Here is a 19,655-nt window from a genome sequence, read left to right as displayed (position 1 = left end):
ATTTTCAGTCTCCTTTTTTTGAAAATGGGTGTTACGTTAGCCATTTTCCAATCACTAGGAACGGTGCAAAGACATATAAACAGCATTGTTAAAGGTCTGAGTATCTCTCTTGATATTTCTTTAAGTAATTTTGGATATATTTTATCAGGTCCTGGACTTTTGTTAGTTTTAAGTGACTGCAGCGCTTTGAGAACCTCATCTGTACAAGTCAGGGAGGGTATGACTGGGATTTTCAATATTGTTAGGAACAGCAGCAGTATCGGTAGAATTACTATTAAAAACCGAGGCGAAATAAGAATTTAACGTGTTCGCTATGCGTTGGCTGTCTGTCACGATATTGCCCGAATTATCAGTTAATGGGCCAATCCCACTTCGAATCTTTTTTTGTTGTTGTTTACATATCTAAAACAAGCTTTTAGGATCTGACTTGCAATTTACCGCAATGTTTACTTCGTACCTCCATTTCGCCTGCTTGATTAAACTTTTGACTTGTCTTGCTTCGAAGTACCGTGTACTATTTTCGGTAGAGTTATCGGTATTCTTTTGCCGATATAACAAGTTCCTCTTTTGGAGGGCAAGTTTGATTTCATTATTAAACCACGGAGGATTTTTACTTTTCGGCGCTTTTCACAAGATTGCACGGATTTATTTTGTTCAGTTAGTAATCGAGCTTGCCAAGATTCTTTGACGTCAATGTTGGATACTAATTGAAAGTTCGTTAATAATTGTCTTAGTCTTTCAAAATCCGCTCTTTTAAAATTGGGAACCAATATCTTATGATCTGCAATCCTTGTTTGAGCTCTTATGTCGAGACTCACCAGTCTATGATCGCATGAACCGAGGTGTTCGCCAACGCTAACATCTCTTGGTCCGTTGCTTTCCATTCTCCTCCTCTTTCTCTTCCCATCACTTCGCCTCCTCCTCCTCCTCCTCCTTCTCCTAGGCAAACGTTATATGACACTTGTAATCAAAAGAGGGAGGCTGATCGAAGGAGGATAGGGAACTTAACGAAAGAGAAAGCAGTCAAGCTAACAGACACACAGAAAGGCAGGAAGTTGAAAGACCAAGTCAGTCATAAACATTAACACATTATAAAAAGTGAACGGAATGACAAAATCTAATACGATAAAAGAACAGGACACTGTCAAATGTCTTCACATTGAAATATATTGTTTTATTTACTGATTATAAGTGTCATATAACGTTTACCTAGGAAGAGGAGGAGGAGGAGGAGGAACACAAAGTACATAAATGAAGAACAAACAACAGCTGATCTGCTGGTCCTTACGAGGCTGTTTGTGACAAGCTACACTAACTATCTAATTAAAGGTGGAAGATGAAGGACAGCAAAGGCGAAGGCTCCTCCCCAACCCCCGATACCTCCAGCCAAAGCTGACAGGAAAGGAAAAAGAGCTCTCCAGCATGGAAAAACTGCATGGAAATTATGTAGGAAAGAGGAAAGCACTACCATTACTGCTATCACCAACCGGGCGATAAAAACGGACAAGGACACCAGTATTTGAAAGAACTTAACGTTATTATGACAAGAGTAAAATCTTAGTTGCTGGTTGGATTCAAAATACTTGTCTAATCTATTCTTGAAGGCCGTAACTGTTGTACTATCAACGACATCACAGGGTAGATAGTTCCAAACATTAACAACTCGATTGAAGAAGAAGTGTTTAGCTTCGTTCGACGAGAATCTTTTACCACTTATCTTCAAATTGTGATTTCTTCTTGTTCTATTTGATCGGCATCCTTCAAATGACGGTAAGGTGTTGATCTTCACAGGTGTGTGTGTGTGTGTGTGTGTGTGTGTGTGTGTGTGTGTGTGTGTGTGTGTGTGTGTGTGTATTACAAGTTTTTGTAAGCTGTTTTTAAGTGTTTTTGTTTAAGTGTTACTTTCAATGTTTAAGGTGCGAACTTATTTGCTTGTAGTTTGTCCGGAAGGGTGGGGCTTCCGGTTGTTGACGGTTGATGAAAGTCATCATTTGCTGATCCTGGTGTCAGTTCATCACAGCTTCCCACGGCCAAAAGCACGACGTGTTGTTAAACATCCTGTTGTGTGACACCGACCGGGTGTCGCCACACATACATTCATACATTCACATGTACATTATAATATACACATTACATCGCTCGGTTCCCTAAAAGTTGCGACCTCGCGACTCACCCGACCTTTAAAAGCAGTGTACCTATCCATGTTACAGTCGCACAATGTGTGCTAGTTAAACGAGGTCCTGTTATGGTTGCATTAAAAAAAATATATATACGCCTAACGATACAGCATCGGGAAATGCCAATGATAATAAAAATAATCATGGAAGTAACAAGAAATGGGCAAAGGAAATACAGGGCGAGGTAAACAGGGCTAGAGTCGTGGACATGGAAGCTCAGTACTATTCCGAGAAAACAAAATAATAGCTCGAATAGTTATTTACATGATACATCCTGGAAAAATAAATTGACTAAATTGTCATTAGGATACATGGCAATGGAGCTATTTGGAATAGTAAAAAGAAAAAGGAAAAATCCTTGAAGAAGATCTGCTACACACTGAACCTTCGACTCACACCTTGACACAAAACTGTCGCAGAGAAACACTCATCCGTTGCGTGACAATTAATTGCCAGTGTCGTTACCCTCGGCACGCCTTCGAATTGGGCGGGGTTTAGAACAATAGATAAGGTTGTGTGAAAAGAGGTAATGTTATCCGTAGAGTCTCCTAATAGTTACAATGTGATAACAAGGACAAGTCTGGAGAACCTTAGAAGCATCGGCTGTCAGCACCACTAACTCCTGATACTCCGTTTTTCAGGTCTACAGTACTAATAAAAAGAAAATCTTGTCACCAAGTTGTGAAATCACTGTTGTAACAAATCTCACTGAAATGTATAATTCCAGCATAATTGATTAAAGTAATTCCAGCATTAATAAACATCAAATAAAAAAAATACAAATTTCCACCTATCCCTCGATCGTAACGAACGTGGATGACTGACATATGTGACGCCAAAAATTACTTCCAAAGCTTACAGGTATTCACATGCTGGTTACAATAAAAGTTAGGGAGAGCGTCTGCTCAAGTTCAGTTAAGTCTGTCATTGCAGAAAAAAAAAGTCTTTTAAGCAGAAGCACATGAGGTTCAAGGTTAAAAAGTACCTATCCCTATGTTATTCTACACTCTCGGAGACTAGAGTGAGGCACCAGTCTCTTCGGAGGTATGGGTTCGAATCCCACCGCTGCCACCACTTTTGTTATAAGTTTTTGTTAGCTGTTTTTAAGTGTTTTTGTTTAAGTGTTACTTTTAATGTTTAAGGCACGAACTGCTATCTCACGTCAGGTCCGGTGTACCGTTGTCTGCTTTCACAAGTTGACTGTAGTAGGTGAGATAACACAATAGCCTTTTAGTTGGCCGAGCGGTAGCCGTTATAAGTTCACTTTAGTTCTCTCTCTTACAGGGTAAGTTCAAATACAAAATGTGTTTTAACTATATTAACAGTTGTACACAAAGTTTACAGTTTGCGCAGGGCAGCGGAGCACCACTCGCCTGCCCGTCACCCGTTTTCTCCCCCTTCTTCGCGTTGTTCGTTTGGTTTTATTTGCGTGTAGTTCGTCCGGAAGGGTGGGGTTTCCGGTTGATGACGGCTGATCAAAGTCATCATTTGCTGATCCTAGTGTCAGTTCATCACAGCTTCCCACGGCCAAAAGCACGACGTGTTGCTAAACATCCTGTTGTGCGACACCGACCGGGTGTCGCCACACGCACAGTCTGTACATTATAATATACACATTACATGTGTTTTCACTGGAACTGGAACTGTGAGTTTGCGCTCGTCGTTTATCGGAGCCAAGGTTTGGGAGGTGTGGGCAGGTGCCAGACCACTACTTCGAGAGGCGGGACACGACCCCGGCTAATACCCGTTTCCCATTCACTGTTGGGTAGACAGGAGTGAGGGTGTAAAGAGATCGCCCAGCCTTCTCCGCTTCGCGCGGGAATCGAACCCATGATCTCTCGGTAGTGAGCCGAGTATGCTAGCCATTGCACTACGGAATGTGTGTGTGTGTGTGTGTGTGTGTGTGTGTGTGTGTGTGTGTGTGTGTGTGTGTGTGTGTGTTTTAGTTGCTTCTGTAGCGCCGGTAGGCTCTCTTGAGGGACCTCTTGGACGGCCCCAGCCCGTTATTAGCGCAGCGAAATATATTTATAGTGGCTGCCGTGATATATGACTCTTGCTCGGCCCATGCTGTCCCCCGGTGCTCCACTTCAACGGAATCGCTGAAGTTACCGTTGACTGAAGGTCTGGGTAGCATGTGTGAAATCTTCAGCCTGCACGCTGACCACTCGACCACCGTGTGTGTGTGTATGTGTGTGTGTGTGTGTGTGCGTGTGTGTGTGTACCCATGTGCATCTGTATTTACCCACCTGTGTCCTGGCGCGGCACCCACATGCATACACACACACACGCCGCCGGCCTATAAGGAACCAGGCTTTTTGAGTGGGTACCTGTGTGTACCTGCTTTTCATTGTGCGTACCTGTGTACCCATGTGGCATGTGCACCTGTGTGTACTCACTCGTGTAGTGGCGTGGCACACACACATGTAACGGGCTTGTCGGGGGGCGTTTAAAGGGCGTTGATTAAGACTTCAGCTTCCTTAAGGCGAATATATTCGTAGCCTATGTACAGGAGCGTCGGAGCAAGAGCAACTGTCGTTGTGTGTCAGTCGGACTCTCGTGAAGGAGTGACGAGTTACAGGTTGGAAAATAATTGTTACAATTGGTCACGTACGTCAAGGTGACCTCTGCGCACCATGAAATGCGATGTATACAAAACTGAGATGGTAAACACTGACGGACGACATTCCTATAAGGTGGCGTGATCTATCTGTCGTGGGTTTTTTCCATTGACAATTGTATGCCTAATTCGTGGTGATATTAAATAATAATAATAATACATTGATATCCTACTATAACACTGCTAGGTCACCTACCAGTGATCGCGACCTCGCGATATACAAAAATCTAAATAACAGTCTAGTTACCATGAACATACATAGTGGGAGTTTGTCAAGCAGACTGCCTATGATACAATTACATCAAAACACTGGCTATGTAAGAACATATGTGGAGTTATAATGTAAATAGTGAGAGGTAAAACACAACGTGTGTGACACGAAACATAAGAAATCTCTCAAAAGATAAATATAAGGACACATGTATAAGAAGCTATCAACTGGCATAGTTACAGACAATGAAACGTTGATCTAGCTCCTAAAAAATACAGTAGTGAAACATCCAGTAGTGAAACACAGTACAATGTTAAGTATAGGAGCAGGGGAATGCCAGGTTTCTGTCCTCTGATTTGCCTGAGAAAAGGAAAAAAAATACCTTGCCAGTGGCCTCCCTGCATCCAGTCGCCGTGTCTGCACAACCAAATAATCGTGCAGGACAGAGTTCCTCCTAATAAGGTAGCACATAACGACGAGACTGACGAACATCAGAAACATTGGTACAAAAAATCCAGGGTACAGGTAGGGGAGATGCAAATAATCAGGTAGCGTTTCCTCCAGGGTTTCCGCAAACTCTGTTTTGTTTGCGAAAGACAATGAATTAAGGGAATTAGTCACATAAGAGATGCTGGAGAAGTGAATATCATCGAGAGACCGTAGAGGAAACACTCGATGGGAAATATTGGCCGTGAAAACCAGACGGATCCGGGACGGGTACGTTGTTATGTTAGTGGAGCGGATATAGCAAGCTTCCGGTATGGCATAGTGACCAGTAACCCGTTGATAAGTGGTACCCTCCGGGCAGATGACTGATGCATAGAATGGCTGAGGGAAATAAAAATAATGCAGACCCTGAAAGTTCATATGGAAAACAGGTGTTGATGGTAGCTGCTTGTAAGGGCACAGGGAAAGAGCGTCAGACGCGTTCACGCGGGTGAGGGCGATCTCGCATACCCCTCCCCGAACTGGTAGGAAGGCAAAGAGAGACGCAGAGCAATAGAATCGCCTGAAGACCGTCTCCTTGCAATATTGCAAGAGTGAGTAGCTACCCGTTGGATACAGAGTGAAATCCTTCGCGATTAGAACAAGAGACGGGGACGTGTCCAGAGCTAACACACTGTCCTTAGCTGAAAAAGGGAACGGGACAATTTCGTGTGCCTCAAACACGTCCGCCGTCTGAAATGGAACATGAATGATTATGGCATCGGGGGTGAGGCTGGACTCAATCAAGGGGTAAAAATATTGACTCATGTCTGGGTTGAATAAAGGCGTTAGGCTATAATTTTGATACCCGATATGGACAGTCGTTCTCAAATCGTGTAGAAGGAACAAGGCAGGTGTGACTCTACCGTGCGCTGCATCAACCATGTTACTAATAACCTGCTAATCTGCCGTTGCGACGGAGTTAATGACGTTTTCCAATACATGCAAGGCCTGATCTAGGAGGAGAAACTGATTCACCTGGTCGATCTGTTTGACAACTATGTTGATAACCTCTACCATCTTATTTGTCTCCTCTAGCAGTTCCTAAATGTTAGTATGCAATAGCGCAAGTTTTCTACAATTGGCGTTGCTCACCCTGCGATTTCGGGCAGCAAAGGAAAGTACATGAGCGTAGTGGTCCCGCAAATCGCGTACGTCCTCGTCGGTGGCCGTACCGAAAAAGGAACTTTGAGGCGGACCCAACGATGTTGAGCAATCCCCTCTTTACCCGAGAGTGAACTGAGTGAAAAATATAATCCATGTCTACCTCATCAACTTTTCCCCGTTAGAACAGAATCCTATCCTCCAGTAGTTGAAAAACAGTCAGAGTTGGTACTAGAAAGTGCCTTTGATTCCCTAGTCTTGGTAGCCCGTATGGCGTCTGCCATGCCGAGTAGTTTTTCTGAGGCTATCCTGATTGTGTCAGCTGTGTTGGTCAAGGAAGTATATGGATATTTTACGAGGAGCACATCTTCTATGAGGAAGACCTCTCCTATGTGTGCCGTGAGGGCACCAGGCTTCAGGTGGATGGGTGTCGTTGCAAGCAGGGAGCCGAGGGACAACAAGATGATCAGAAAACGCAACATCATGATCTGAAAGTGGTGGGAATGAAGTATTTAAACACGTGGTCTCAAGTTATACCTATGGGTGTTGGGATTATCTTGTTGAACATTTGACTCTGAAGGGGAATTTCCAATATCAAGGTCCAAAGATGAGGGAATTACTTTCAGACGATCACTGTGAACTTCTAGACTGACTCCGCTAATATTTATGGGAGCGGCTATATGCGATAGCCAATCCTCCCAGTTATCGTGGAGATCGTTCACGATAGGCCTCAGGACCTGTAAGATTTTCCTATTAGCCCTCTCCGCCAACCCATTAGCAGCTGGGTGGTAAGCTGTGATGAAGGATTGCGTGATGTTAAACTGAGCGCATAATTCGCTCAATACTGAGTTCTTAGACTCGGTGCCATTGTCACTCAAAAGAATTCGAGGAGACAAATGTGGACACAACACGTGAGTCACGAGGGCATGGGCCACGCGTGTGGCTGTCTTGTCCTTGAGAGGCGCTAGAACTAGAAACCTAGAGAACTGGTCGACGCACACCAATAAGTAGCGCGAACCATGTTGGCTCTGAGGGAGCTGTAGTAAGTCTATATTAACAACATCCCATGGCGCCTCTGGTACTGGGTATTGCAACATAGGTGCTGGCCCTTTTACGGACCCCTTGTGCTTAGCACAAACGACGCAATGTGCGACATGTTTTTCTACATCAACCCGTAATGTGGGCCAGTAGAATTTTCGTCTGGTGACAGATATCGTCTTGTCTCTTCCTGGGTGACCCGCAATGGGTGTGTTATGGACCAGCTTAAGCGTCACGGGGACGTATTTGTCTGGGATGACCAGTTGGTCTATATGTACCGGTTTGGTTGGCCATGACCTACAAAGGAGGTTGTCCTCTGATAGGAAGAATTATGAAAAGGGAACTGGCAATTCAGGAAGGTTTGATTCGTCTCCCGACTTGAGGGCGTAAATTAACCTCTTCCACACAGGGTGGTCTCGCTGAGCAGTGTGTAGCTCAGGTAAAGTGAAGTTGTGGATGACCTCTGGGGTGGTAATCGCGCCTATCGGAATATTCCGAGATAAGGCATCTGCGACCACATTTGTTTTCCCGGTGATATATTTTATCTCCGGATTGTATGCTTGGATCGTTAAGAACCATCTTGCCAGACGACCGTGTAGGTTTTTTCCCTTGAAAAGATCAGTTATGGCCGCGTGGTCCGTATACACCACAATTATGTACCCCATCACTATGTCACGAAAATGCTTCAGAGCCCACACAATGGCAAGAGCCTCTAGGTGGGTAACAGAATAGTTCTTTTCCGGAGCTGTTAGTACTCGACTGGCGAACGCTATCATATGCTTTTTGCCGGACTTGTCTGTTTGCATCAGAGTGGCTCCTAGTCCACTAGCCGAAGCGTCGGTACAAAGCTGAAAGGGGTCCTTGAAATCCGGAAAGACAAGGACCGGAGCCTGTGTAAGCGCTTTCTTTAAATCCTCAAAGCTCGTTTGTTGAGCTGGGAGCCACTGAAATGGTACGTCTTTCTTTAATAGATGGGTTAGGGGACTCGCGCGTGCTGCGAAGTCCTTTATGAAAGACCGTACCTTGTCCACAGACGTTGGATGAGGGAACTCGGCAATAGCTTTTATTTTGTCGTCCACTGTGTGGATGCCGAATTCGTCCACGACATGCCCCAAGAACTTGATCCGAGGCTTTAAAAATTCACATTTGGTGATTTTGAGCTTTAATCCGACCTCTTGAAGTCTGTGTAGGACTGCTTTTAGTGTTTCCATGTGTGCATGCACGTCTTTACTTGCTATGATGATGTCGTCTAAGTAGTAACAAATGTACGGAAGTGGGGTTGCCTCAGCGGGGACTGGAAGTGGGGTTGGGGGGTGAGCGGGGGGTTACGGGAGTGGGGTAATTTGGGGGACTGGAAGTGGGGTTGGGGGTGAGCGGGGGTTAGGAGTGGGGGGTAATTTGCGGGGGGTTACGGAAGAGGGTATCTAGACCCCCTACCCACATCTATTTTACCTTTTCACCCCCAAAAAAAAAAAAATTGTTTTCACTAGTTCACATGCCTAACCCCCCTCGGGCTAGCGTACGGAAGCGGGGGGGTGACGGGAGCGGGGGTAGGTCGGTCAGCGGGGGGAGGTGACGGAAGAAAGGGTGGTCAGCGGGGGGGTGACGGGAGTGGGGGTAAGACGGTCAGAGGGCCGTCAGCGGGGGGGTGACGGAAGTGGGGGGCATGCACAAAGTGAGGGTAATTGCTATTGTTGTTGTTGTTGTTGTTCTTGTTGTATACACACACACACACACACACACACATATTCTGTGCTATATAAGCATCATACTTTAATAATTACCATCATTAATAGAGTTTCCGCTATGACTGAGACATATTCAGAGAACCTTCTCGATATTTTCCAATATCCTGCGCGCATAATAGTTGCAGGATATAGCAACTCTGGAAAATCGGAACTTGTACAGCAGCTTATTCTGAAGTATCATGAAAAGTTCAAAAAAATTGTCATATGTGGCTTAACGTCTCATCCTCTTCAAAGAAATAAAGAAATAGGACCTAAAGTTATAGTGTCGTCTGAAATAATTGATCCAATTGCCAACGAGGATACGTTTGATCGGAGAGGGACATTGTATGTACTTGACGATATTTTCATTGATGCTGTAAGGAACAAAATTGTGGTTGATGCTTTTACTCGCGGACGGCACAACAATATTTCATGCATATTTATCACTCAAAATCTATATATGGGTGGAAAGCATGCAAGGAATATTAGCCTGAACTGTTCTCATTTCCTCTTGTTAAGACTCTTGTTAAGATTTATCTCAAATTCACACTCTGGGCAGACAAATATTCGGGAAAGAGAAGGCAAACCAGTTTGTAAATATATATAAATATGCTGTGTATTCACGTCCTTATGGATATCTTCTTGTTGATTTGGGTATAAATACTCCTGAGTCCCTACAGTTTCGCTCAAACATTGTTGGAGAACCCCCAGGTGAACGCGTATTCCAATGGTGAACTCCAGGAAGAAGGAACTCTTACACACACTATACTCCCAACATAACGAACCCTATGGTTTAAGCTCTCAGGCGAAATTATGGAGAAAGCAAAAGTATAAATCCGGCAATAACACGTGATGACGTATTCAACTTTTGAGAAGCAATAAAACATATACATTGCATAAGCTACAGACTAAAAATTTCCCGGCAAAAGATAATAGCCTCAAAACCCAAAGTAATCATGGCTGCCGATTTAGCAGACGTGAGACATATAAGAAAGGAAAATAATAACATAGGCTACTTGTTAGTATGCATAGACGTGTTTTCTAGGTATATGCAAGTTGTCCCGTGTCGGAATAAAGACGCAAATACTATGCTCGTGGCCTTTAAACAAGTGGTGGAAAATAAAGATTCTGAAGGCTTACGAAGATTAAACACCGACTTGGGCACAGAATTCTGGAATCGAAAAGTAAGAAACTATTTATGTTCCTGGGCATTAAGCTATACAGTGTGTACTCAAGTGAGATCAAAGCAGCCTTGGCAGAGCGGGCCATTCGTACACTTAAAGCACGCATCTACAAGTTCATCACGTCTCAAAATTCTTCAAGATATATTGATCAGCTGCAAAACATGGTCAGTGCCTACAACCGCTCGCCCCATTCTGGACTGAAGAACAAACAAACTCCCATTGATATTCATAACTTAAAAACCCATCTGCAATCAAACGGCAATTCCACGCAATGTATAAAACCCGAAGCAACCAGCGTCTTCCATCACTTCGACTGGCAGTTGGGGAAATAGTTCGCCTTGTTGGAAGTGCTCGTTCCTCTGTATTCCATAAAGGATACACGCAGCAAAAATACTCACGAGCTCTTTCGCATAAAATCAATTAAACACAAGAATCGCCCAAGAACTTATCTCTTAGAAGATTTGTCTGGAGAACCAATACAGGGATATTCTACGCGCCAGAGCTCGTCTTAAGCGCTCTGCCTGAGACATACGATATTAAAATACTGCGTTCACGAAAAATAAAGGAAAAAGCAGTATTTTGTATCGTGGTTGGGATACCCTGCTTCATTCAACAGCTGGATTGACGCTAATGATATTGTAGAAAATGCGTAAAAGACACCACCTCAGTGCACACAAAACTTTGTCTTACTTTTGAAGAAATTAAAAGTAAAAGATAGAAACCGTGCTATTAAGCAAGCAGCTCGAGAACAATTGAACTGTATATCTGAAATATTTTCCAATTTGTTAAAGAAGCACCTCACCCTCAATAGCAAAGTTATCAAGAAATTACGTAACTATCGGGAAGACATACGTGCCATAGCTAGAAAGAAAACTCCTCTCCATAAGAAAAGACTTATATTGACATCGAGACGGGCGGTAATAATATTAGCTGCTATACTACCTATTGCCGCTTCCTTGATCGGAAAATTATTTGGATAATGCGCACGTATTATCTTGTTCCTGAGTCTACCGCTGAGCGTGTTTTAACGGGTATTAAGCCTAAATGCGCCAACTCCACGAGTCCGGGGGTCAACGGCCAATCGTGTTTCAACCCGCAGTCGACCCATCCATATCATATGCCGGTCTCTGAACATGTGCCAGCAAGCAGCAGCGGTCCTGTCGTGTCCTCCCATGGTGCAAGACCAAGCACTCCTACAAGATTGAACCCGTCGTCTCGCTCTGTAAGAAAGAAAAGCTCCACAAAAAAGAAAATATCGCGATCTGGTGTATACAAAACCACAAAACTACCACCCGTGGAACTTAGAGTCACAGGGATTAGGGAGAACAAGATATCCTCCAATCCTGAAATAAGTAATTTAATACCTCTGTATGTTAAAAGTATCGACGTGCCATACGTCAATATGATGCTAGAACGAATAAAAGACAATCCCATCGTAAAATGGGATAGCCGAGGCAACCTATTGTCTTCTGTTCGATCCTCCAATATCCTGTACATGTTGAATTTACTCTCTAATGCAAGTCAAAACCAACGATTGCTGACATTGCTGATATAAAACACATCATTGACGCCACGGGTGTATTACCTAGCGAAATAAAAAATACGCGCGTGCGGCAAAAGATTCAGGGATCTGGTTTCACCAAACAACCATCGTTGGCAACTTACAGATGGGACCCATATTAAATCCGCTTTTCCAATGTGCTAGTGCAGTCCTACATTGTGATTCAAGAAAGAAACAGAATCATGGACGTTGTAGATACTGAACCGCGTTGGACGCGCGACTTATACAGCGGGGACGGCGACGTCATGGAGAGAGAAATGCCGGAGGCGAGGACGAACACGCTCGGACACGGTGGTGCCCCGAGCGGGCTTATAAGAGAGAGCAGATGGGACGATGGTTCGCTACTCGTCCCTCGCCATCAGCTGAAGCGGTACTATTCATCACTCACCAGTATACCAGAGGACACCATGTCGGACGCCTACGTGTTCAACTACAAAGACGGTTCTCCTGGCGATGACATCTACCGCAACAACAAGACCATCATCGTTTCTTCCTCAACTGCAGTTCCTGCTACGAAAAGAGGGGTTTACTGGACGCCTACATGGATTATACCCGCACAGTAATCTCTACCGCGAAAGAAGCCCGATCTATCAACTGAACAGGTGTCGCTGGGAAGATCGTGGTATTCCCGGTAGTCTGCATATTCGCTATCCTCCGAGTGAAAATCTCCTTATGTGGCGTGTATCCTAACCCAGTATGCTCCTGGCCGCGAACTGGAAAATAACCCTATAAACCAAGGATATCTTCAGACGTCAAGAGATCAAAATTTCATTCGTGGGGTAAAGGAAGACAGTTATGATAACCGCCTCCGCTGGTTTAAAGAGTCCATCACAAAACTGGTAGAATGGGTGATTAAAAGCAACATTACAAGTGTCGTCTTCCCCTACAATATTGCAAGCGCTGGAATTCTTTACGTGTTGTGGAAAGTTGACTACCAACCGCATCTCCAAGAGGCTGCGGCTGAACTCCAACTGCATAATATATCGTGCGTCATCCTGGACAGATGGTGGACCTGCGATGAGCCTGAAACAAAATTAACTCTATCTGTGTCTCAGGAGCGAAACAGGAAGAGGAAACTGGTGGATACAGAGGACGATGCTGTGGCTGACGAATGGAAAAGAAAACGGGACGGTGCTGTAGTCGACGTGGATCCTGAATAACTATAGCTCCAGACAATTTCCCAATAATTATGTACATCACTAAATGTAAAATATGTCAATAAATAACAATGTAATGATGTTTAGTATGATTTACCTTCAATATGTAATTGGCATCTCGTCATGTCTACCTCTATATAATGAAATAATTATAATATTTTTGCTAGTGTCTTGCTTGCTCTAAATGGAGTCACATCATATATATGTTACCAGCATTGCGGATGGGGAAATTTACCCCAATTCCAGCACTAGCTTTACTAATAATATACAAACTCTAACATTAGACAAGGACGTGGAATATGAAGTCGGTCTACTGAACGTGTTGCTTCACCGTCGGTATTACATTGTTAAACCGGGTGAACCAGAGTGTAGTATACACCTTGAATGTGGTAAAAGACCAACGCCAGATTCAGAAGCTATTGAAAGACGCACACTGTCAAAGGCTATTAATGCTAATATCTTGTATAATGACACTGGGTATTTGCTGATGTGTGTTAACGGTATAATAACGACATTGATAAAGGAGATGGTCGATGGATACAACTACCATTTACTAGCGTATTCTAGAGAGGTTCTTGCATTTAGCTCCACAAATGATCATTTAACTTTGTTCTGCTACAATGGTTATCATCCACAAGTTGTATTTATTAAGGTTTCCTTTGATGCGCGACTGGCCCAGGTTCTCGGTTTTGTCCCCAACTTAGGTTATGCTGTGTTTTCTTCCTTGGGTACACATGAAAACAAAAAACCCGTTCTTGTTCCGCTACATGGTCATGCCCCTCTGTTGAGAAATGGTGACGTACAGTGTGTTCTCATTTACACTGACCTTGTCAATCCCTCTAGGTATGCAGGGAAAAATGTAAATATTCTTGATGCCTTTTCGCTCTCTGGAGGTCTAACAAAAGGCGTGCATCCAACTATATATAAGTCCCTTAAATCCAAAGTAATTGATTCGATTTCTATTAAACTCACAGATCAAAAAGGTCGTCCTATGCATTTCGAAGAAGGATACCCTGTTACATGTTTACTTCATATCCGATCGCGTTGAATCTTTGAGTACATTTTGCTGTATTAATAGGAATGTTGTCCATTTGAAAAGACAGTCTCCTCGCCGCCACCATGCGGGTTACATTCATCCCTCCTTCCGTAGCAGAATATCATACCCTGTTTTCGAATGGCAAACAGATATCAACCCGAGGGAGTGGTATTGATGATATAGTCACACTTTCTTATGAACCAAGCTATCACAGAGGCGGGGGTTTATTCTCGGTTTTAGCTGGACTCGCTATAAGAGCTTTCCCTTTCCTAGTGAAAAATGTCATTGTGCCTTCAGCTCGAACATTTGGAAACAACGTTCTAGATGATATTTCACAGGGAAGCAACTTGAGAAGCTCTATAAAAAAGCATGGAATTAATTCCTTAAAGCAAGCTGCAATGAAATTGACTAGAGGAAGCGGGAAATAGAAAGTCAAGCGAGTCGGGAGGAAAAGGTGTTATAAAAGGACATCTTTACCGAGTTGTAATCATTGTTGAACTAAGAGCAGTATGGCGAGCATCACCAGCGCGGTTGGTGTCGGGAACCCGCGTTCTCCCCTGGGGCAATATGCCGCCGGTGTCAGTGAATTGTTTCCCCGCCCTAACAAAATGAGATTATTGGAAACAACGATTGCCTCCCGTTATGATGCTGATGTTTTACCTACTAACCTCGGATTCAATATGAAATTATCCGATAGATATATAGAATTTCTCATTCCTGGAACACTTGGCAGTTTTATTGATTTGGGGAAATTGGTGTTGCACACCTCTTTACGCTTAACTAAGCCAGACAATACTACTCCTCTCGAAGACGTTCAACACGTTGAATTTGCAAATAATACCGCGCACAGCCTATTCAAATCAGTGCAATGTTTTTCGGGAGATGTAGCTGTTGACAATAATGTACTTTATGGGTACACGTCATACGTTAAAATGCTGAATACTTTGTCGCCCAACAAACTGAATACAATTGGAGCCAATGCTAATATTGCCATCCCAGAGAACGGTTTTATTTCCAAAGTAACAGCAGAATACTTTGACAATGCCAGCGCGCAACACAAGACCATTATGAAGCGGGTTAAGACTCACGGTATACAACTCTGTACCCCGCTTCTTCTGGATATAAGTTCTTTAGACAGTTACTTGCTCGATGGTATTTCGATTAGACTCAGAATGGAACTATCTAGTAATGCATGGCTGCTAAATTCTCCAAGTGGCGATAACATTCGTCTGCATATAGATTCAGCCAAGCTGCTTTATACGCGACTGTTTCCTTACCCTAATGCACTTCATGCTTTGAACGCGTCTCTCGCCACAGGGAATCTTTTGAAATCGACATTTACCAAAACCCTCTTGAAAACCTATGTGCTAGCCAAAGACCAAACCTCAGGAACGTATGATCAACCGTGGGGTGATGTTATTCCGGAAAAACTCTCGCTTATTATAACGAGCATGGAAGCTCATTCTGGCGACTATACGCTAAATCCATTGTATTTGAGCCATGGCGATATAAGTCAAATAAGCTTAAGTGTTAATGGTAGAACCATGTATAATATTCCTAGTAAATTCCTCATGACTATGCTGAGCTCGACCATCGTACTTTGGATGCACTTGGTTTTCACAAAGACCATTTAATCGGAAAGGATATTTTCGGCAAGGGGCAATGATTGGCACATTTGATTTGCGTGCTGAAAACTTGAATGATAATTTGCCCGTTGAAATGAATGGGGGCTTAGACTTAGCTTGAATCTAAGCAAGGGAGAAAACGAGAACCGTCTGTTGATACTGTTTGGCGAAACAGTGGGTATAATAACAGTTAATTCTGAAAGACGGCTGCAGTGTGATGTGCGCGCTTGAAGCGGCTGTGCGATGAACAACATGGAGATTGAAAGAGGATTGAGGGGCACATAGGAAAGCAAGCCTTGTTTTTAGGCGTGTTATTGGCAGACGAGGTAAACTCTATACCTCGATATAGAAAACCTATAGTGTGCATCGTCAATACGCTACCAAGTTATTCTAAAAGAGAAATGGGACACTGGATTTGTCTCTACTATGAACCGGGCATGGCAGTGTTCCTAGATAGTTATGCTCTCGATCCAAAATTATACTCTGATCATTTCAAATATATTGATTACCCTGGGCTCAGTATGTATAAAAATGAATTTCGACTTCAAAGCACTCGAAGATATGTGTGAGTGTCTTATTCCATGTACTTTGCCTACAATGTAACGCACTTGTGTGTAAGAGAAACTCTTGAAAAATAAGTATGGAGTTAACCAATACCGAATATTCGAGGAATGATGAACACGTGATGCGATTCGCTTACTGCAATTTTATAATGCCCGTTAGTCATCAAAAATTGAACACTTGTTACAAAAAAGTAAGTATTGACTTATTGATTTTTTCATAATGAATTGTATTACATTCCATGACGCATAAGTAATTTTCTAGTTCCTTTATAGGTGGGTTGGTTGTTTGTATACCATTCTTAAATCAGAGGTCTTGCTCCACTCACAGGTACTCACCGTCTCCGCCACGACCCCGTGCAGCACCCGCCCCGCCCCGCCCCGCCCCGTCCCGGGCCCCGAGCAATCCTGTCGCATCTTGCCGCCGCACCTCTCGCTACCGCCGCCGCCGCCGCCGCCGCCGCCCGCCTGATTTGGCGGGCAGTCTTTTATGCATGAGCCGGATCGAAACATAAAAGCGTTTTATTCATGTTTCCACAAATCGAATAAATTTTAAGACAATTATTGTGTTTTTTTCATCCGTTTTTGATAAAGGTCATATAAACAAGTCAAACAAACTCAATGTTTATTGGAATTTGGTCAAATTATGATTCCAGATTCATCATGTGCAATTTTATAATATCAAAGGCTCCAACATTAGTCCTATATACAGAATATATTTACATATATTTTATATTTAACATAAAAATAGCAGGCAAATTCTTACACTATAAACAGTATATACAACATTCACACCAGTCCCTATCTTATAAACAACTACAATTTATTCTGAAAAGTCTGTATCTACTAGCATATATTCAAGGGGGGATGATGAGAGCATTTGATTTATTTCTTCCTGTTCCGCGGCTTGCATTAACATGTCATCATCCGCCTCTACCCGTTTTATCAAGGGAAAATATTGCTCGACCAGCACATCCCGTTCTCCCCACAATTCATAGGTTTCTTCTTCTAGTTCTCCCATTTCACCGATCTCTTGCCCACCCATTACCTCGGCTAGTCTCGCTTCTGTTATGCCTCTTTCATCGCCTTCCTCCAAATTTTCTTCGTTTGACAGTGTCATGATGTGGGCTACCTCCTCCTCCTGCTCTTCCTCCTCTATCCCTATAGAATTATCGGGATGACCGTAAGATCGCGACTCCAAGGTGCTAATGTAGTATCTTTTGTCCTCAACTACAGATATCCCTCTCTTGGGATATTTTACTGTACTCATTCGTCCATTGCGCACTGTGAATCCCTGATAGTCAAAGGTAAATGTTTGCTTCTGGAATAGGGCGTCTTTGTATCGCTGATGAGCAATTTTCTTCTTTATGAACTTTGGAACGCCCTTAGCTGAACTCAACCGGTCACCGTCTGCCAAGAGGATGGAGTAGCATTTGGTTTTACACCTACAAATTCTGAGATGGTTCTTTCCCCACTTCAGACTTGAGAAATCCTAGCTTTCCTTTGTTGTCTGTGCTGTACAAGGAATGTGTAGGGCTATAGTTACTTGTGTCTATATAGCTTTTGAAGGGTTCCTGCGAGTACTCTGTCAATAGATCAGGAGTTTAAATTTCTGTTATTAAGGAATCAGTGTCGCAATACACTAGTTTCGCCCGATCCCCGTAATGAGCCTTCAACACATTGTAATAGAAATCATATAGTCGCAGCTTGGACAGCTCTAGGATGTAGTAGCCAATGTAGTTTGGATGATTCACCCGTGAATATTTCTTATGGCGAGTTACAACTACATGACCATCATTGAGAGGTACAACGCGTTTAAAGTAAGGACTTCGGGCCAGCTTCAAAAACTTTTCGCGGTTGGTGACAATATCTATGTCTTCACTATATTTGGCCACGTTCATCAGGAATCGACCAATAATGCTGTTTGAAATACACTTGATTGCATTTTTCTTGATAGGGCAAGTAGCACTTTTGCGGGCTTCTATGTTATCCTGAATGAAGTCCGCAAGAAAGTGCTTTTGCTTAAACGTATAAATAGCATGCACTTTTTTAACAACCAGGCCTAGTCGAATAAGTAGTTTAAGGAGGGGCAGAGCAAATAGCATTTTCTCCTGAGCAGCATGTGTTCCAATCAGTTTTATGTTCTTACACGGTGCTGGACGGTTTTCTTCTTCATACCATTCGCGTGTGACTGACGATATATCTCTGTTGGTGATATTGTGTCTTCTGATGATCAGTGGGAGGTCATCCGTTTTCTCAACGACTTCACGTGAGACAGCCTCAGTATCGCACAGAATGAGATATCCAAATCCGCCATCGGTTGCTTGATTGACCAAGCCCCCGCTCAAAAACGACTGCATTTCTGTCTCATCTAGTTTTCTCATATCCCCACATGGCAACTTCTCTTGCATTACAGTGGGATAAAGACTGTTGAAGTCAAGATATGAAAGGAAAGTGCTTCTATCATGTTTTGGATTAAACTGAGGGTTCGTGTAGATGTTATTGGCGCGTACAAAACGACGCACAACACTTGTGTAGCCCCACGCACATTTGTTTGAATGCAATGATATATGTCTGGGCTACTAAGCACCTCTAATTCCTGCTGTGTTTTTAGCAGAAAGGAGTCATAGGCAAATCCTGGCAGGCTAACATAATTTACAATATCCAACCTCCACTGGGTTTTCAAAATACCTCTCCACTCTAGGAAGACATCACATAGAAGACCAACATCCACTTTTACATAAAGCAACAAATAGTCCTTCAGGCTCTGACACCCAGCTACTTTCCAAACATTCTGAGCATGTTTATAATCACTTTCGGAAAGTTCTGCTTCTTGAAGCGAATTGAAAAAATCTTCGCGGGATGGAAGACGTGTCTCAGAAAGTCGTTCCATCGAATCCATATAGTCATAACAAAACACCTGCTTTCCCTTGATCAATAATGGCAACGCAGGTGCTGGCACATCTTTCAACATCTGTTGTGTGCATATGGGTTCGTTCCCATTACTGATGAATTGGTTCGCTAAAGTCGCGAGCGAACCAGACATAAAGGCATACGAGTCAATAAATCTCAAGTCATTTATGATGACTTCATGGTATTTGTGAACTGAACGTTTTGGTCTTAGTTTGATTTTCAAGTCAGGTATCGTTAATTCACGCAGGATTAACGACAT

The sequence above is a fragment of the Eriocheir sinensis genome, chromosome 32 (assembly GCF_024679095.1).
Source record: "Eriocheir sinensis breed Jianghai 21 chromosome 32, ASM2467909v1, whole genome shotgun sequence".
NCBI classification, from domain to species: domain Eukaryota; kingdom Metazoa; phylum Arthropoda; class Malacostraca; order Decapoda; family Varunidae; genus Eriocheir; species Eriocheir sinensis.
Note: the sequence above shows the minus strand (reverse complement) of the source record.